Source organism: Tamandua tetradactyla, chromosome 3, assembly GCF_023851605.1.
Source record: "Tamandua tetradactyla isolate mTamTet1 chromosome 3, mTamTet1.pri, whole genome shotgun sequence".
Classification (NCBI taxonomy): domain Eukaryota; kingdom Metazoa; phylum Chordata; class Mammalia; order Pilosa; family Myrmecophagidae; genus Tamandua; species Tamandua tetradactyla.
Genome location: NC_135329.1, coordinates 2141114 through 2162289, shown reverse-complemented (window position 1 = coordinate 2162289; position 21176 = coordinate 2141114). Strand labels below are relative to the sequence as shown.

The 21176-nt window shown below is 47.9% G+C and overlaps 1 long non-coding RNA gene across 1 annotated transcript; it reads right to left on the bottom strand.

Annotated features, from left to right (window-relative positions):
* Positions 1–14252: 14252 nt before the first annotated feature.
* Positions 14253–18307, bottom strand: LOC143675924 (uncharacterized). Its single transcript, XR_013171685.1, has 3 exons — positions 18175–18307; positions 17955–18054; positions 14253–14412 (listed from the first exon to the last, which is right to left on the bottom strand). It is a non-coding gene; the product is annotated as an uncharacterized LOC143675924 (long non-coding RNA).
* Positions 18308–21176: the final 2869 nt, after the last annotated feature.

The window sequence follows — 21176 nt, the reverse complement described above, 5'->3', positions numbered from 1 at the left end:
GAGTGAGCAGAGAGAGGGGATTGAGTGGGACCTGGGTTTCCTTCTCTAGAACTTCCCCAGGTACTGAGGGGCACAGTGGCGGGCTAGGAAGTATTTGTATCTGTGGCCAGTAGAGCAGCAGCATCTAGAATCTCTGGAGGAAACACTCTAAGGAGGCCTGCGGAGGGAAGGTTGGGGCCCTACGACACTAGGTTATGACACAGATAGAAAATTGAGATGAACCCTGCTCTCATTTCTGGGAGGATCCTGGGTGATTAGTAAACTCACCCGGAACCAGAAGAGACTCGAGGCTCACAGCCTCCGTCTCGGACTGCGGGTCTGTCAGAGGCGAAACACGGTGAGCAACTTCACTGGCCGCTCTTTCAGTAGCTCCCTGGTAACTCATTTCAGGTTTTCTGCTTTAGGATGATAGTACTTAAAAGTCTACATAACTTTAAAAAGGCTCGTGGGCAAATAAAATTACTGGGGAAACTATTCCCAGAGCTGGAGACCATTGGGTAGAGGCAAAAGCTAAAAGCAGAACGGCTGCCCTGACGACGCAGGTGTCAGAGCCCAGAGCAGCAGCAGCTCCTGGGCTAGTGGCACGTGGGGACAGGGGTGCCGACGCCGCCGGCCGCCGAGGGAGCACTGCCGCAGCTGGGCAAGGCGCCAGAGGCTGTCCATCATTATTGGTCATCTCCACAACTTAATCTGAACTAAATTTAACCCAGATTTTGCATATGACAAACTGAGTCTGAGTGTTGAACTGTCTTGCTCAGTCATATTGCTAAGTAGTCACAGCGTGACTTTGTTTCCAAAGTCTATCAGTCTTCCTGCCACACTCCGACGCCTCTGAAGCTGGGATGCTTGGAAGGACAGGTGTCCCGGGAAGTCCTGGAGCGTGGCGGCACTGAACCGAATAGTATTTTTTTTGTTATTCATGCCAGGATTATCTTAAGACCGGTATGGAGAGAGCAGTAGGTACGCAATAAATGCCGGGGTTACACTAGTGCCACAGCCTGAATCTGACACCCTCACACGCAATGGAGCCAGGCCTGCCGCCTCTAACATTTATTTCCAGCATCCTCCAGCTGCCGGGCAAAGTGCCCAGAGCCAACTCTAAAGGAGGAAGGTGCCACTAAGTGAGCTCCAAGGGTGCGACATCTGCCTCAACCAGAAGCGGGGTGAGCGATGGCAGTGAGGAACGTGTGTCCCACAAACCTGGTTCAGCAAGTTGTGGGAATAAAACCACAACAACACAGCCTGCGGCTGACGTGTTTTCCTCCCCTTCTCGGGGCCACTCAAGTTACTCACCATCACCCACGAAACTACCCGGCTTTGTTCTGCCCCCGACAAACAGCCCTCCAGCCCCGCGTGGGTCTGGTCTACGCCACAAGGACTGCCCTTCTGTGGCCGCGTCCCGTCCACACGCCAGCCCTCCCGTGGGCATCCTGGCCATGTGGCTGTCCTCAGCTGAAGATACATCAGATTCCATGGCTTACCCTTAGGTTTTCCCTGGGAGCCATGCTCAAAAAGAAAATTTGATTTTAAGCTTACAATTGACGTGTTATTTTAGAACTCTCACAATTTTTTTTTTTTTTTTTTTTACTTCCAAACCATTGTTAATGACAAATGTCTGTGACCAAAATACAGGATGGAATAAAGGTTTAGAGTTTAATGCTGGATCATGGGAGCTGATAGCTTAGCTGGCAAGCCAGTGGTGGTAAAATTTCTCCAGCCATCGTGACAAATGTATCCATGGGGACATTCGGAAATAAAGCAAAACAAAAAAGTTAGCTGTAAGCACTCAGGCATCTCAACATCTTAAAGACTACCAAAGGAGACACCACCTTGAAGCTGCTACATTCGAGGGATGATGGTTCTAGGATTTTGGACACAGGGTCTCCGGGGCTGCGCTGGAACTTGCGGGTTTTCATAGTAACAGATTCCACAGTCCATGGACGTGATGGAGAAGAGCGGCGCTCAGAGGACCAGCTCTCACGTCACTGCATCTTCGACCCTCTTTACTGCCCGTCTCCTCTTCCATCCCCTCTAATCCTCAGCCCTCTCCCTCTAACAGTGAAACCTGCCTTTTAACTCACTCTCTAACCTTTAATTTTAACAGTACAATTTTTATTTCCAAAAACAAGGTCTTTTCAAAAAGCTTTTCCAATATTCACTTTCTCCCATGTGAAGTGGGGTACCTGTTGGCCTTTATCCTGAGGCCGTTTGAAGGGTCACCTGGCTCTAGCGCTCTCCTCCCAGTGCAGCCGGGGTGGGGTGGCAGTGGCCAGCCCCTCCTTTCTCCGCAATGCCCCCTGGACTTCATTCTTGGCCCCATTAGGTTCTGCCAGAGAGAGGCTGACTTCGTGTCTAAGCATGTCCTCATTGCTGTGTAGGGGAAGAAAGTTCAGGCAAGAAACCTTGCTCCAAGGAGTGGCATAGGAGGCGCAAGGCTCCCGAGACTTGGAGGGAGGACCACGCTTTCTTCTGGGCACAGGGCTTCCCCCGTGCATGGGACGCAGGCTTGCCGCCCTGCAGAACCCATCCCCCCTTGCCTGGAGCGGCCACACTCGGTCCTCCGGAGCATTGACAGCTAAACTCATTCCCAGCTGAAGCCTCCTGCTCAGTCATCTACTCTTAGACTGAAAGACTTTCTGTTTACTTTGACCAAATCACATGATGTGAGATAAATGTTCAAATGCTTATTTATGGGCATTTAAAGATTGCAACACTGCTTTTACAAGGCAGCTATCTGATTCCAGGAAGGATAAGCTACAAAGCTGCAGTTGGCTCCCACCACGGCTGCAAAGCAGCCGAGCCCTAAAAGTTGGTTTTGCTCATAAAAAAGTAAACAGTGAGGCCCAGCCCTGAAACAAACAGAACCAGAGGGCGTCCCGCGGGGAGCTGGGGGGTGTCGTGGTCACCGCAGTGGCCCAAGGGGGGCGGCGCCCGCCCAGTGCATAGCTGTGGTCCTCCGGACCAGCCTCTGCAAGGTCAGCAAAGCCGGCCCAGGCCTGGAGTGGGTGCTTAGCAGGTGCTCTGGCGAGTCCTTAGCAGGTACTTCGCTCCGCGCAGAGGGCTGGACCTGCGTTCGCTCTCCAGGCCCCCTTCTGGCATGATCTTTCCCATTTGACAAATGGGCATCCCAGACAGAGCCCAGAGTGGTTACCACGCCTGCCCGGGATGGCCCAGCAGGAAGAGGCGGAGCCGGGACCGAAGCCCACCCCGCAGCCCGCAGCGCCCTCCCTTACTCCCTTACTGCCCCCAGGGCTGGCCGCAGGATGCCATCCCCGTGGAGGGCTGACCGCTGCCCACGCAAACTCTCCACTCAGGCTTAGCTCAGCCTCCAGCCATCCAGAATAATTTCCTTTTTTCATAACAGCTTTCGAGATTCAAAGACATCCGCTGATCATCCCGGCTGGTACCTGAATACTACCCTTGTGGTTAGCGGAAGTAATCTGATCCTAATAAAAACTTCAGCGGGGGATTATTACACATCTCTCCATCTCTCCAGTCTCTGCTGGGCAGGAGAAGTCTAAAGCTGGGTGTAGAGCGTTTTAGAAATTATAAGATATGTTGATAAATACTTTTGTAGTTATTCAGAGTGTCATTTCTATTAACCACAGAGTAGATTTAATTGCAGTTATTGAAGTTTTAAGTTTTAAGTTATTTTCAAAATAAGGGAATGATAAATAAGCGATACTTAAATCATATCATAAAACATGCATCCATTAAAAATCATGTCTTGCAAATAATAGCTAAGGATGGGAAACTCTCAAAATGTTAATTTGAAAAAGTAGGATTTAAAACATATCTATTTCCCTAATTTTGAAAAAAGAAAGCCACAGACTCCACATGCCTAGAAACAACAAAAAGAAATGCAGCATCTCGGGATGGCGGATTCTCTTTTATTGCTCCTTTTACGTGTTTCATGGTTTCCAAGTTTGAGAAATGGAAGAGCATAGCTTTCGAAATCAAGGAGAATACATTTCTGTGTGTGTGTGTGTGTGTGTGTGTGTGTGTGTGTGTAGACAGGTCACAGGCAGCTGAAATCTGACCTGAAGGCTGGGGAGCAGGACCTGTGTCATTGGGCCAGGACACGTCTTGCAGCCCGGCCGGCAGCGGTGCCCTGTGCCCGCACCACACGGGACTCAGCAGCGGGAGCCCGGAGGGGCGGCCCAGCGCCCCCCCAGCGCCTCCCCAGCTCCCCCACCCCAGGTGGGCCGGGCCGGGCTCCACCCACGCAGGCTGCTAGGGAAAGGACCGGTGCCCCGACACGCTGGGGGCTCAGAGAGCAGGACTATTGCGTGGGACGTGTTTATAACTGAGAAACGATTCCTTGTTGATCTGAAATTCACGTCTGACCGGGCGCCCCGAGGGTTAGCTGCTGAGTCCAGCAGCCCCACACGCAGATGGCCTCAGAGTCCTTCTTGCCACCTCTGACTTCCTCCTCGCCCTCAGGAGTCCCCCGGGAGCCCCTCCTCCTAAAGCGCCCCCACAGGGAGCCCTGCGGGGGTTTCTGTGAAGCTGGGCCGGCAGGCTCTGTCCCTCCCCTCCCACCCTCATACCTTCCTCTGCCTCCTCAGCCTCTCCATCCTGTTCTCCTACCATCTCCTTCCCTCTCCCGCTGTGCTTCTCATTTACTTCTTTATGGTTAATGCCCTCAGGAGTTTCTCCAGGGCATACAAATATTACTAGTAAAAATAATAATCCAAACACAAACCTGAGAAACCTAAACCAGAGTTGGAAAAGTTTGTTAATAAGAGGAGAAAAAAGTATTCTTGACAAAATTTCGAACTGTGAAATCTGACCCAGGGACATTGGCCACGGTGGAAATAGAGACCACAAACAAAATTCGTGATTGCAGAAATTATATTAAATGGCATTTGTTGTTGCCAAAAATATAAACGATGAATAGATTAAACCCTTACTATGCAATTTAAATATAAAATAATGAATCGGTTGGAAATTAAAATTTTAAATGCAGTTAAAAATAGAATGTGTTTTAATGCACTGATCAAGAATTAAATTGGCTTAATGTTATCGTTCAGGAATATATTTCTTCAACGGAAATTCAAAAGTGGTAACAAAAATCCTGATGGACACTGTTTTATTCAGAGTCGCCAGGGTCCGCGGCAGGACCCTTCTTGCTGGACGGTCTCACAAGTTGTGAGCGGAGCAGAGGACGGGGTGATGGCCGCTGCTGCAGCAGGTGACCCGCCACAGCACTGCCTTCCCGCTTCCTCTGTAAGTATCGACAGATACGTCTGGCCCCGAAGTCTGTGCTCTCAACAGCCGTGTATTGTGGCTACCACGTCTCCCCCCTTCATATACTCCCTCACCTTGAGTGGACTCGGATGTCTGATTGAGGAATCCAGAATTAACTCCAGGGCACTGGAGAGTGTTGGGAAGAGTCTGAAATCAGTCTTTGCTTTGTCGGGTTATCCTGGCAGCGAGCTCAGGGAGAGATTAGAGGCAAGGGGCCGATCAAACTGCTTTAATATTCAGATTGATGTGAGCAGGTGGCCGTGGTGTGGAGAAGGGAAAGGGTGGGAGAAGTGCTGTGTGGGTAGAATTACTAGAATTCGTTTATCAGGGCTACGTAGTGTAAGATAGAGAATTTGGAAATTATCCTCTGATGATGGTAAACAAGGAAAGAGTGAGCAAACATTTCACAATTTTAGAGAGATCATTCCGGTGGTATTGGATTGAGTTAATTACAAAGAAGACAGGGTGGAAGCTGGGTGGCTGTCACCTGCTCCATGGGAACTCAAACTGGGTCAAACCTAAAACAATAGGAGTGAAGATAGAAGCAGCAGCAAATCCAAGAGGTTATTTGGGTATAGCACTAAAAAGTTAGAATGTGTGCAAGGGAAAGGGGGCTAAATGTGACTTCCAAGTTGGGGGTTGGATGGAGAGTAGAGCATACAGAATGGAGAGGTTTCTAGGGGATTCAAGGAAAGAACACTCAGCTTTAGACATGCTGAATTTGAGATGCCCGTGGGATGTGCAAATGGAGATGTCTTGTATGCTGTTTGATCTGCAGCTCTGGAGCTGAGTGGGTTTATATTTGGGCAGATTTATATCTGGGAGTCATTTCTCTGAGGCTGTGAATCAGGCCTGTCTGCAATGCTGGTATTTAAGAGGTAGGAAGGAGGAAGAGTGGCCAGTGACAGACTGGAAAGGGTCAGGCAGAAATGTGGGAGCACCAGGATCCCCATTACCAGGAAGCGAGGGAGGACGGTGCGTCAGGGAGAAGGCAGAGGGCGACTCTGTTGGACCCCATAGTGACACGCCGAGCCTGCAGCTGCTTTCCTGCCAGACTGCGGGGCTGCCGGCATCGCACCCATGGCCTGGCTGTTGTGCCTGGGAGGACGCATTCGCCATCAGTGCGACGGACCTGCGCACATAGTAGGTCTGTGTGATGCACATAGTAGGTCTGTGTGACTTGGAATCAGGCCTGTCCAACCACGGAATTATTTGTCAAATGGGACACGTGGAGGTACTGCAGCGGAAGTGGGACATTTTAAAGGGGCTCCCTGTGCTGGGCAGGAGGTCTGAGCCAGAAGTGGTCTTCTAACAGCTTAGATGGTAAATGTCTGCTGTGAGTGTAGCTTTCTTAAAATTAAATTGGTATTACTTTGGGCAAATGAAAAGCAAGACCCTAGAGCACCCTTTTACTCGCCATTCAAGATAATTCCCACACTCCCGTGTCACAATTTCCTCATCCTTAAACTTGGAACATATTCCCTGTCTCACCTCCTGCACAGGGAGCAAGTCTTGTGTTGGGTAAGTGTTTGGGGACGTGACAAGGAAGCAGAGGGTAATGAAAACAGCACAGTTCCAGGAGAACTATTCCGGACTCTGTCACTGTTTTACTAGGTCGACTGAGGCAGATTTGCTTTACATGTATAAACTGGGGATGAGCGGCCACCTGCTAGCCCTGCCCACTAGCCCTGCCCACTGCACTGTCGTCATCGCCTCTGTGATGACCATTATCCTCATGCGGCCACTGGCATATCAGCACCGCCTCTGCCGGGGCAGGGGCTGCCGTGCACAAAAGGCTTTTAAAATAAAGGCGAAGTCACTGGACCCTCAGTGAAATCCCCTGATGTGCCGGATGGCAAAGCTACCCTCACCTGCCAGAGGAAACTGAGCTGAGTAGGCAGCTTGCGACGGGCACGGGGTCACGGAGCTGACAAAGTGCCGAGTGGCACCTGGGTAGCAGGGCTTCTGTCTCCAAAGCCCAGCCCTTGCCCCCTCCCAGAGCAATGTGTGAACCTGGGGGGCATTATCACGTGAAGTTGGTAAGTCACGGGACAGGACCTGCCTCCCAAAGGCTCCTTCTTCAGTGTGCAACGCTGAGACGGTGCTTTCCCCAAAGGGGCACATGGGTCCAAAGGGGAGTGGGGTGCACACCGCGGGCTCAGAGGCTGTTCTGAGGACGAGCGGAGGGAGGGGACAGCTGTCCGAGCCCAGCACGTCGTGGGGCTGTTTGCAGTGTTTGCAAACAGGCCTGCTGGCTGGTGGCACAGCAGTTTCATTGCTGTCCGTGGGCTCAGCACGCCTGTTGCTGTGAGCAGGTCCTGGGTAAAATACCCCTTGGAGAGGCTGCAGCCTCCCCCCCACCGCCCCCTGTTCAATCCAAATATTTAGTTTCGAGCCTGCTTTGGGAACAAGTGTCTGGGAGGAGGTGTTGCTTGGAGGGGCCTCCTTTGAAGCCCCGAGCACCCTGCAGGGGTGTGGGGCCTGCGCCAAGCAATTGAGTTTTGAGGCCAGAGCAGGTTGGAGGCACTGCGGGAGCTGCTAATTCCAGCTGCCGGGGTCCAGGGTCCAGAGCCCACCCCGCCGTGGGCTGGCCCAGGGCTCTCCTGGGGTAGAGCCGCCTCTGGGGTAGAGCTGCAGGTGCCTCCTCCACCCAGTAAATCACAGGACCGAGGGAGCAAGGCAGGATTTGGGGATCCTGAATGAGAACCATTGAACCCCACAGTGAAGTCTTGAGGTCCCACTTACTGTCACACCCCACTCGGCAAATTTGTGCTTCTCATCCCTGAGGCTTTGGATCCTGGGCTTCCCCACCAGGGGACCGAGGACGCAAAGCTGTGACTGCTGCCTGGCCACCTGGACCCCTGGCATGCGGAGAGAGGAGACGCTGATGGCTGCAGGAGGAAGGGTTGCTGTGTCACAAAGGAGAAAGAGAGGGGCAGTGACCCCCAGATGATCCACCGGGCCCTACTGCGCCATGCTAACCAAATGCACGTGCTTTACCACCACGGCTCGATAAGGGGTGGCGAACAGAGGGCTGAGCCCCAGAGACAGGCATCTCGGCTAGTGTAGTAGGCCAGCTGGCCAGTGAAAGTGCTGACCAAGGCGGGGGAGATGATGTTGGGGGGCAGTGAGGGATGATGACTGTCAGAAGCCGTTGCGGGGACAGGATCTGTAGTTTGCACCACTAGCCCTTCTCTGGGATGTTTCTCCAGGAATTGCGGTCAACCAGAATCTTGGTGAAACTGACTGGATGAACTGCTCTTCACGGGAGAAGCCCGCGGTCTGATCAGAAAGGGGGTGAACAATCGTAGACACTTCAGGGTCCAGCTAGTTCCCCTTCACCAGGCTGGTGAAACTCCCTCTTCCTTTCTGGAGAATTGTCCCCTGCAGGTCAGGACCCCCCTCACCAAGATGTCATGCCTCCCCTGCCCACTGTACCTCCGCCTGCTTTCACACTCTGCCCCGCCCCCATGTCCTGGCCAGCAGCCTCTTGGCAGAGAAATCGGGAGCAGCTCTCTTGCCTTAACTGCCACCCAGTCAGTGGTGCAATTCCTTCTCCAGAGCTCACCATGGGATGTCGGTGAATCTGGACTCCAGTGAGGCCACCTCCTTGCTGAGCTCCTCTCGTGTCCACTCTTGCTTTCCTCACTCCCTTTCTATAAATAATACTCACCCGAATCCTTAGGCACCATTCCGAGGTCAAGGCCCCACTTGTCTTGCTGGGTCCTATACTGTGCTTTAGAGCATGGGATGTTCAGAGCAAACCTGTGAGATTAATATTCCCATTTGCCTCTATTTGAAACTGAGAAAACCAAGGCTTAAAGAAATTAGGTAATTTGTCCAAGGCTGAACAGTTAGCTGTGAAGTCCAGGTACATTTCCAAGGCCCTGGGCTCTCACTCTAATTCACTCTTGATGATGTCACTGGAGAAATGGTCTGGATAAGGGAACTGAGACTTGGATAAGTCTCCAAGGAGGCAAGGCCAAGGTCTTCAATTGCCTGGTGGACTATCCATTAAGGATCCTCTTAATTAGGTGACTTCATAATCCTTAAAATGCCTAAATAAAGGCGGGGAAATAGATAGCTGAGATGGAGCATGGAAGATTCCTGCACTTAAGGGAAGTGAAATAAAATGAACCCTGTGGTACCTTCCAACCCAAGACCCTGAAACCATGAGAGGAATTCTATGGCTGTGCCCATATGGCTTAACCCCACGTGGGCCAGGCTGAGCCTTGAGCCTGAGGCTTCAAAACACCACTGGCCCTTGCCAATACTTACTGACAACCCGAGCGCTCTCAGATGGAGGTTCTAGAGGATAGAGAGTGAGGGCTTCACCCCACCCTAAGTGCAGTGCAAGGAAAGGCAGGCTCCCTCCATCCAGCTGGATGTGGCATGTTGTGCCCGTGCAGACGTTCAGACCCCAGCTCAGCAGAGATGATACCAATGACGGTTCTGACTTCAAGTCCGGCACTGCTGGACTCATTTGGAGTTCACAAACTCACTTAATTCTCAGGACAACCAGATAAAGATGTACTGTTATTATGTCCATCTGGGAGATGAACAAATGAAGGCACAATCACAGGTAACAGGAGGGTTCTCCAGTGGCTGTGTGATATGTGATGTCACAACCGATTGAATGCAGAGGCAGGTGGAGAACCTACTTTCTCCTAGTAAGCAAATGTTAAACACATGTGTTGCTTCTCCCTGATTTTTTTGACATTATAGCTATTTTCAAAAAAATGTCTTTATGCCAACATGTAATGAGTTTATTATTGTTCTTTTTAAATGAATTCTAAATAAATATTTTTGAAATTTCTCTATTTCAGTTTCTTATATGGTAATATTGGTAGACACAACCTACATAAAAACTCCTTTGGGGTCCTTTATAATTTTTAAGACTATGAAGAGATTCTGATAGCAAAAAAATTTGAGACCCCTTGACCAAGACCATGCTTTAATATGGAATACCTCTCACCGCCACAGCCCAACAAAATTCAATTTGATGAATAAAGTTCATGGCATATTTGTCAGCACCTGACATATGTGATAACAGTTTTGTCCTGGTTTTTAGTTCGATCACTTGTCGTTGGTCCTTCAGGGACATTATTTCCTGCTTTCTTCTGGAGTTGCTTCTTCTGTAGTAACTAGTGAAGGTATCAGGAGAACTTGTCACTTGGGTGTGGAGAATGCTTACTTGGATGGGAACCACAGGGTGCAGGAACAAGGGGCCAGAGAAACAGGGGATGAGAAGGACGCCCAGGGGAGAGGAGGCTCTCCCCGCCAGGCCCAGGTGAAGCCAGGCTGCTGTGGAAGAGTGAGGAGCAGGGGAAGGTTTGTGTCCTTCCCTGGGAGGACGCTGCTTTCCCTCCCATGCCTCAGAACTGGGTGTGAGGGAGAAGGTGCCATCGCACCTCCAGACAGCCTCTTCCTCTGGGGCAACTAGGCCTCAGTGAGCCTCAACTCAAGATCAACAACCCTAAAAGACATCCGGTCATGGGTTGGCCTGATGATTATTAGAAGGGAAGTTACATTATTTACTATAGCTTAAAACTGTCTCAAATCTTTCCTTCTAGAAGGGTGCTTTGAAGAGATTGCTTTTCTTGGGAAAGAGTACCCACCACAGAGGCTACACACTTATAAGTGTAATTAAGTGATTAAATGTGGGATCACGTAGTTAATGTTTTCCAGAGATACATTTACCACTGCATCTACAAGGGCTAAAACAATTCATCACACATGCAGTTACTCAGAAATACTTGTTGAATTTAAGAAAGGAAGAAAGGAAAGAAGGGAGAGAGGGAGAAGAAGGAAGCAAATAAATAAATAAAGGAAGCAAAGAAGGAAGGAAGGGGCTTCTTTTCTCTGGCTGATCAGATTTGTAGGTTACACAAACTATTCCATGATAATAATGTTGGCATGACTGGATGTAGGAAAAATCTATTGTTTCTGCGACACTCATAAAACCCAAGATGTTTACCTTACGGGAAGAATTGTGTTTATAGAATGGTGAAGTGTTCCTACAAAAAAATGACCCTGTGTGCAAAAGCGTGCAGCCATTTTGTTGACAAGGGGACAACAGATTTACAGTAAAATCATGTGAATTCCTTCAATTGGCCCTCTCAGTCTTGTGCATGTTTTCCCCGGCCATCTTTCAGCATAAATGAACCATTCTGTATTTTGGCTTCTCCTCCCCCAAAGCAGTCTACTGCTGCCTGCTCCTCGGCAGCAGGAATTGATAGGAAATATGTAGATTTAGAATAAAAATACACCCTAGAGCTACCTTTAAATGTATTTTTTCCAAGCCATATCAAAATATCCTTGGAATTTGTTGTGAACATTTGACCACATCCTAGTTAGCATGAGGTTAAAATTAACAGTAACATGTGTTTTAGGGATCTCAATTTGCGAAATATTAATAGAGTTCATGGGCAGTTAACTGCAATAAAGGGAGGAAATGAAGTTTATAGCGCAAGGCCTCAGGGACCTCCCCCCAGCCTACCCCTGAGCACATTCGTATCCCAGAACTCTAGGTGAGGTGAGGGAGGCCCTAAAGCTAGCATGACAGGCAATCTCAAGGTGAACTTCAACTGATCTCCTCTCTTCTCTCCTGAGAGGACTTGTGGTATCTTGGAGGCAGCCTCAGCCAGCTCTGGAGATACTACAATTCAGCCAGATCTACAGAAGTGGGGAGCTTCAGCGAGAGGCACAGCTGGCGGAGCCTCAAGACAGCACCCTAATCTACCCCTTACAATTCTTCTGCAAATGTGATCAATGTTGAGCAAGGGTTTGGATCTCCAGCTGAACTGCTTAGGGACAAAAGAGTCAAGAAAATGTCCTGGGGCAGGAGTCAGGAGACATTGAGTTTTTCCACTGTCTGCTATCAATTTTCTTGTGACCTTGAGAAAATCACTTCCTTCTGGGTCTCTGCGCGCTCACTTGAACAGAAATGGTGGGACTAGAGCTGTAGGAGCTTTTCCTGCTATTTAATCCATAGTTTACTGGGAGATCCCTTGCCTAGTAGACTTTCAAGGAAACTCTATTGATACAAAATAATGATTATATAATCAATAATTCAGATATTAGATCCAGGAAAAATCACTGCAAGCTTAAGTAATCATAGTTGGGAGAAAGATGGGCTTTAGTTCAAAGATCTGGAAGGGATCAAATTACTATCAAGAGTAAAGAGAGCTTTCCAGGCAAAGAGAAGGCTTTGGGTAAAGGTCCAAGACATGGGAGTATAAGGCTCGATTTGAGAGTCAGTGAGGAAACCAAAGCAGTGGGAGCAGGTTGAAAGAAGAAAACCACCACAATTTCCCTAGGAATTTATTTGGGAAAGGAGGAGTTGTCCAGGGCCGTTTCGATGGTCACCTTCAGAGACACACATTAGTGCAGTTTATGGGGTACTTTCTGAACTCAGATGATCAAAATCAGCTGTGACCTAGACCCTTTCTGATGAAAGGCCCATTGAGCCCATCTGTCCACCTGGTACTCTGGTAGCAGAGATGTGGTCCTCTCATCCTTGTTGGCAGTTGGCCTTGTCACACTAGTTCCCCTGTAGGGCACTCCTATGCTCAACTTCTCCTTACAGAAAGGGCTTAATCTCTTTGTAGGAGACTCCTTGGAATCTCCTAGGACTGATGACTTCCCAGGATGCTGGCAGCAGGAAACCATTCACCCTCTGGCTTTCTGCCCTCTTCAGATCCTCTGAGCCTTTAGGGATCTTAATGCTACCTGGTTCTCTAACCAGTCCTCCTCACAGTGTAGGTTATCAGGAGCCTTCAATGGCTTCAGTCTTCTGGTCAGTGGGGTTGAGAGTTCCACATACCCCTGTCAAGATCCATTGGCTGGATTCTAAAAATTTTATGCCACAGTGAGGGCTGAAGCTGAGTGCTGCTCAGGTACCCTGAAGTCTCAGCTGTCGAAATCTCTACTCCCTCTGGCCTTGTCCAGAGGACTGCAATTTGCCTTTATCTTTCTTAATCATGCACTCCTACCTCGTGCATTGTCCACCACTCGGTCCAGATACACCATTTATCAGTGCACGGAGAGGCCGTCATCAGCCAGAGCCTGGGTGCCCTGCCTGACTCATCGATTCTCCAGAACGGACTCCCCGACTACAGCCAAGCCTTTCCTTCACCAGGGTCTTAGATCTACCTGAGTTGCAAGCTCTCCCTCCTGGGCATTCATCACACATTCTTCCAGTTTAAACTTGGTTTCTGCTCCTCCGTTTATGAGCAGTTGGAACAATAGCTGTCCCACAGAAATATCAGAAACTGCGTGTTATTATTGAACCTTGTTTTACACTCAGTAAAGATCTTCTTGAGAAAGACTCTTGTGATGCTGGCTCCTATTCTTTATAGGAATTATTTGATAAGGACTTGATAACATATTTTAGGCCTGTAATCAGCTGCTGTGGATCTCCAGAACATTGAGAAACAGAAAGAAATATGTAAGATTTGTTTGTTCCTCTATCGGCTTGTTTTAATTAAAGTCAGCATTTTCACAAATGTGGTCTTTTTAATTGTGCACAGTCTGTGCCTTAGTTTATCTACGTGCAGTTCCTGGCCAGCAGTAATTTATCTTCTAAAGAGAAAATGCACATGTCTGAGGCATCGGAGCTAAGGCACAGACCTGCTTCCCCCTCCCCTGTAGAATTGATCTCACTCAGGCCTGGGCAAGGAAACTGTTAGCTGGCTTAGACTCACTATGCATGGAACCTAGAATTAGTCCTTGTCCACTAATCCCAGGCCTGAAAAAAGCTGACGTAGCTCTTCAGTACCCAGGGATCTACTGGCTGGCTTGTCTCCACCCCTCTATAGGCGTGCCCAGCACAGGCAGACATGGACCTCTCCCATGCCTTGGCAAGCAGGCGGGATATTCCTGGTTGGATACTTTTGCTATTCAGTACCAAATTAATGGAACCCTTTGGATCCTATTTATTGGACCCCTGACCACTTCCATTTAGGGCCTCCAAGTCATTTCTTTACCAAAACATACCTCACTTTTGTTTCTCCAATGGGCCTACATAACTGGTAGACCAGAATGCTTTAAGGCCTGAAAAACAGCAAACTGCGCCTTGCTGCTTTGGGTCAATGAGCTTGTTGTGATGAAGGCACAGTTCTTATCCCTGAAACTCCCGGGCAGTCCAATGAGAGTCATCACCTGCAAGATCCAAAACATCTAGGGAAAATCCCCTGTAACCTAAATAATGTGGGGCTGGACGTCCCAGGACTAATGAGGACATGGCCAAAATGACTTCTGACTTCAGTTCCTGAGTCCCCCACACTTTCTGCTCTAACAGCTTCCCTTACCTCCAAAGGGCTCTCCATTCACTGAGGTCCTGAAAGCTGTGGGAAAAGCTAACCTTAGAGCTACAGGGGATATTTGCAGGTTGCACAGTCCCAGGAGAGGTATTTGGATCTAACAGCCCTGTTCAGAACAAACGTGTTGAGGAGTATGCTTAGGTTATTCTCACTGGGGACCAGGAAGAGGGACTGAGGGTCTAACTCGGAGAATCATGGATACGGGATAAACAGAAACTCATTGGTTTTGCTGCAGGAGCTCCAGGCTTCTAATCCATGCTCACCCAGTTACCAACTCAGGACCACAAATGGTTTACTTTATGTCTCTTAGCCCTGATATCGTCACCAATTGAGGACAACATTATGTACCTTGAAGAGTTACTGTGAGAATCAAATGTGTCTCTAGCTATAAAACATCTAAATGGAGTTTGGTACACAGTCAGTGCTCAGTTATGGAAGCTATTCACTACAGTAATTGAGAGCTCAGGCAGGTTGCTGGATTGCTCAATCTTTCTCTCTGGAAAGGAAGGACTCTAAGGGAGCTGAGCTAACCAGGGATATGGTCTAGTTAGTTCTAGGCAAAGTGATAAGAAAACTCACTTTTCATATAAGATTTAGCAGAGCTAAAGGAAATGACCATCCTAAAGTTTGGGCAAGAGCATACGGCTAAATTGCATTTACCTTACATATGTCCCTCTCCCCCACCACCGTGCACACAGAGGTGTGCAAACATGTGTGCCCCAAAATGCACACACACTGCACATACATATATTCCCATGCAAAGCTCCCCCTCTAAGCCTGAGGTGCTCTGTGCGATCCCTTAGCCACTGTCCCTAAGCTCCTGTGCTGTGTTGAGGGAGCAGAAACTGAAGCGTCACACTTGCAGAATCTGACCTCTTTAGACTAGTTCGGATTACCCCCCGTGCTACTTTACAAGGCATTTTAGGCATTTTTTCATGGGCTGGGAGCTCATGTTTCACCAGTCATAAACAGAATCGAACCCCAAAAGACTGAAGTTCAATTTCAAACTCAGGACCCAGGAGGTCAGAGTGGGTTCTATCATGGAAAATCTCAAACTCCCTTTCTTCAACAAAGCCAAACATGTGCTGTGAGAAAGAGAGGAGGTGAAAAGTCAAGCACAGCAGTTTCTAATATTTTTCTTCTTGACTTTTCTTAATTAGTGTTGACTAGCTTAACGAAGCAATTAAGGGGCTTATTTGCTTTTTAAAATCATATATGAAATTCAAGAAACCTTGACACAGAAGAAATATTTGTCCCCGAGATCCTGCCTCCCAAGGGATAGCAGTCTGAATATGCTCAGGCAGTAGAAACTGAACAGTGGTCCTGCTCTGCAGAGGCCCAGCAAAGAGCAAAGCAGATGCCAGCTCTGCAGGGACAGAGCCCAGGGGGTGCGCAGCTGCCTCCAAAATCCATTGCTAAAACTTCCATTATAAGTGGCAACAATGCTAATTAATTTATCAATAATTAACTTGAATATGAATAATCATATCTGCCACATGTTGATTACTTATTTACCAGCAGCTATGTTGTATACTTTTCATATATTATTTCAAATTAAATCTGTAAGTCTTTTTTACCCCCTTTTTACCAGAAAAACAAAATAAGGATTCAGAAAGGTTAAGAAACACATCCAGGTTCACATGTTCAGCAGGGTCTGGATTTAAATTTTTCTCCATCCAAATACGTGGTCTTTGTCATGATATTTTACTACCTCTCCCCATGATAATCCTTAACCAGAAGAACTGTGACCCAACTAAATGTGAAATTGTTCACTAGAAATATGTATATATGCTTGCATTTATGTTTATATAAACCTATATAAATAGAGTATTTTTAAAACTAGGTCATGCATTTTCAATAATTAAAGATCTAATTATTGATAATATGATCTCTATAATTAAATACATATATCTGAAGCATATAATTACTGTATATCATTGATATTTTAAATGACTGACATAAGTCAAAATGCTAAATCTAATTTAATTTATATATATTAATGATATATAATGTTTGACATATATAAAATACAGATTCATAATATATAATACAGAATATCACATAAGGAATGATATATAAAAATATGACATGTAATTCATATGGTAATGTAATATGTTTATAGGCAATGGATGAGACTATATATAATAGACCAATTATACTTTAAAGAATTACATATAATTGTTTATAAAATAATCATATACTTTGCCAACTTTACATAGTTAACAATTAGATTATTTAGTTAATAAATCAATATTATAAGTTAATATTCTATATTCTATTCTAATATAATACATGAATTAGATTTTGAAATAAGTTTAATACATAATTAATAAATAATTCCAGCTGCACTGAAGACAGCCCGGTCTGACCGGATGAGCGTCGTCTCACTCAGAGCCTCTTGCTTTGCTGAATTAGCTGCCATTGCCTGCCACGCGGTAGAGGCAGTGTGGGCGCTTTACGCACTGCTCCCCAAACCCTGCAACCCACCAGCAAGGCAGGTGCCACTCAGGGAAGAGTAACCAAGGCTAAAACAATTAAACTTTCGTTTTGTTTTTCCTCCAGAGACACAGATCTAGTAAAAGAGCCCGAATTTAACCCTGATTTCATCTATTCCAAAGCATTTGGCCTTTGTGCTGTACCAGGCTGGAGATGGGTGGAGGCATGCAAGTGGCAGAAAGAAAGGAAGAAAAGGGTGCGACATTTTAACGCTCGCCTGTCTTGTCACAGAAGGCAGTGCCCAAGCACTGGGGATGGCCACAGAACCCAGCCCTGCTCCAATCCGACCTCTTAACCCCAGTGCTGCCCCTTGGGGTCCTGGGGGAGAGCAAATGCTTCGGGTGGCAGCCTGTGGCACGTGTCCTGATGCTGCCACGTGTCCTGATGCTGCCACGTGCTGGATGGTGACCTGGCCCTCCCCTGTGCCAGCCCCCGGCCAGGGTCCAGATGCTCATGGCACTCCCTTGGACCCACTCTGCTTGCCCTTTGCCTCGGGAGTCACGGCCTGAGAACACTTGGCACTGGAAAGACTGCCAGCTCCAAGACACATTGGAGGGCACCCAGATGGGCACCGAGTCAACACTACCAACAGGGGAGAACACGTGAGCCCAGGGGATGTCTTAACTATTTGCCGAGTGTGGGAATTGTTTATTTTCTGCATAGCTCCCAAAGAGCCCATTTATGAGCTCCATTTATGACTTCAAACAGGCAAGTTGGCAGAGATATGGCAGTGAAGATAAGAGGATGACTAATTAATGGTCTTGCAACAGGTTTTCAACACCCAGATCTACAACTACGTATGTTTTTGTTCCTTAACCGCTAACATTTATTTTCAAATACAAACAAGACTTTAAGTATTTTCTTAATACAACTAAACAGTTTTACCTTGTTCTGGCGCTGTTTCCTCCTCTCGATCGGGTTTAAATAGGGTATTCCACTTAGCAAGGTTCTTGTCCCAGGCATTGGAGAGATGGTTCTATAGTTACTGCAACAAAACAGCACATAGTTGGCATATTTCTCCCCAACTCTCCTAACATTTCCACTGCCATCTGCATACTTTTCACTTGACTTCACTCTGAAAATCGCCTCTTCTTCTGATACATACCAGAGACTTGGCTACTTGGACATTTTGGGGGAAAATAAAGAGCAGAACATGAAGAAGCATTCTTCCCGTTTCTGCTGCCAGGCACTTAATGTCGCAACAGCACAGCCATTTGTGAGAACGGTTACGGCGGCTTCCTCAGGGCCATCCCCACCCAAGTCTCAGGTTCTGCTGATGAGGAACAACTCCACAGCTCCTGCTATCGGCAGCTGTGCTAGTCCTCTTGGGCCTGTATATGTAACTGCCTGCATTCGGGACAATGTATAGAAAATAAGCCCGATTGCACATGTTGTCTGCTGTTGCGGTGGTTGTTTTGTGTAAAAAACTCGAACATGAGTTTTAAAGGCTCAAACAATAAAGTCATGATTGAGAACTGGGCTCTAAAGCCATTACAGTAGTCTGTTGCTACCAACATTTCAAAGAAACATTAGATAACTTGGGTGAGATTATAATTGGATTAAGATGCTAGAAAACAATATTTCTGAGAAGTGCAAGGATTTTCATTGTGGAGAGGCAAAGAAGGGAGAGGAACGTATTTCTCCAGAGTTCCAGCTCCAGGAGCAGGCAACGGTCCTACCACCTCGTTTCCACTTTCCTTCCAGCTCTAACGTCAACAACAAAAAAGGGTGGGGGTAGAGGTTGGCAAAAGCTGCTGGGCTCTGGATGAAATGTTCTAAAGGATTTCTCCAAAATGAGGCTCCACGGGGGCAGGGCGCAGATGCCCTCCCTTAGACAGCCGTGCGGATGCACTCTGGCTTCATCTCACACGGCAGCCAAAGTAGCAGCCGAGCGAATGTCGAGGGAAAGCTAACGGGCCTCCTTTAGGGATTGAATCGTGTGGCCCACAAAAAATGTGCTCACGCCCCAGGCCCTTTTCCAGGGCATGTGTGCCCCACTTGTAAAGGGGTCTCTGCAAACAGAATTGGCTAGCATGTGGACTCTGTGAATAGGACTTTTGGCAACCCTATTTGGATGAGGCCAAATAGAATCAGGGTGGCCTGACCCTATGACTGGAGCCCTTATAAAGAGAGGAGGCACAAAGGGACTTGGGTGACTGAAGAGAGTACAAGCCAGGGCTCAGCAAGCGGGAGAAGCAGACGCGGGCACGCTCGTGCACACGTGCGCACACACACACACACAAACACACACAGGTTGCCAGGTGCCTGAGGCTGCTGGACTGTTACAAGAAGCCCTGACCTTGCTGTCAGACCTCCAGCCTTCAAACGGGAGACACTGAATCCTTCTTTTACCACCCAATCTGCAGCTTTTGTCATGGTAGGGGCAGCAAACAAACACACTCAGAGAGCCCCTTTCCGGAGCTCCGCGCAGTTTTCTTCTTGTTCAGAATCTGTGGCACACAGCCTTGGGAGGAGGGGACGCCAGCTCATCAGGCTGAGCAACGGTCCAAATCGTGCTGCACAGCGACTGTTCTGTGCCAACCCTTCCCTGCGACGTCCCACGTGAGGACGCATGGGCACAGCAGTCCTTAAGAAGGCGTAGGGTGGCCGGAGCAGAGGGCACGGGCGCAAGCTCCGGGCAGGTGGGCAGTGCTGTCACCCTTTCTCCTCCCCCCTCCCCCGCCCCTCCGCTTCCTTCTTTTTCTCCTTCCCTTCCCCCGGCCCCGCTCCTTCCCCTACTCCTTCACTAAACACTTGGGGAAATCATCGTGGTGTTCATACTGTGATAGTAAATCTTTGGGGAATTCACTCCTATATTTTGGAGAGGCCTAGCTTTCTGTTTTGCTTTAAAATCTTTTTCTGCTTTGTCTTAACATTAAAAGGGTTTTAAATGAAGGGGTGGACAATTGCTAGTTTTGCAGACCACCTTCTCTGTATTTCAAGAAGCTAATAAGGCTGAAACAAGAGCATTGTTTCCTGGGTTATAAAAGGTGCAGATACTATAATTGATAAACTGCCTTGACTTTTCTTTTCCCCAGTGCTTTAGATGTAGAAAAAGATTCGAGTGGGGAAAAAAACTCAGCAGACTCACACAAAACCCAATATATTTTTTAAAGCATTCCTTGCTATATGTGCTGTGGTTAAAAAATAGAATATTTACTGTCTCCAACTCCTATGACTTCCATCCATTTTAGGTCATGGATATTTAATTAAACTATTACACAATAAATCAGAAATATGATTGAATCTGTCAAAAAATATCACATGCCCAATATATTTTGTGCAAAACATGGTACTGGTACTGAGCCCTGCTTCAGAGATGGAAGGATGGACGTTGTTTTGACATCGGCGGCACTCACACATCTGGCGCAGAATGGGCCCTTATCGTGCAAATGAAAGGAATGTAAGCATTTTGATCTCTGTGGTTCAGCTGTCTACATCTCCTTTGATCCCAACTTCCAGTTCCTTCCACCTCTCATTTTCCTTATCTCGACCTCTCCAACTTCTCTCCGTCCACCTCTGCCCTTCAGACGGCAGGTGTCGCTTCCGCGGTGCTGACCAGGCATCATGGTCAGCTTCACGCTGTCATCCAATGCTCTCTACCATGGTGCTGCCCGAGACAGTAGCCTCTGGTCACATGGGACTTTGAAATTAAATTGATTATGACCATATTAAATGAGACTTTCCTCTCCTCCATCATACTGGCCACCTTTCGAGTGCGTGGTGGACACCTGTGCCCGTGGCTACAGCTGTGACCAGCGCAGATTCGGAAACATGTCTGTCTTCTCAGAAAGGTCTCTTGGACAGACGTTCTCTAGAACACGATTGGCAGCTCGCGCGCCAGCACCTCTCTGCGTGCTCCTCCGCCGGGAAGCCATTCACCAGCTGGTTGGCCGTGCCCGGTTCCCCGCACACCCCGAGTTTCGCTTTTTCCGAAGCAGGCATGCTCTGCTGCAGTCTTGTAGCTGTCCACGACCTGAAAGGTGCATTCTTTCCAGGAAGCCTTTTCTCATCCTCCAGTCGCATTTCTCCCTTGTCTGGATCCGTGGATCGTCCCTCAGTTATTCCTGGGGCTGTGTGAAGGCCTATGAGGGCATTGTGACATCA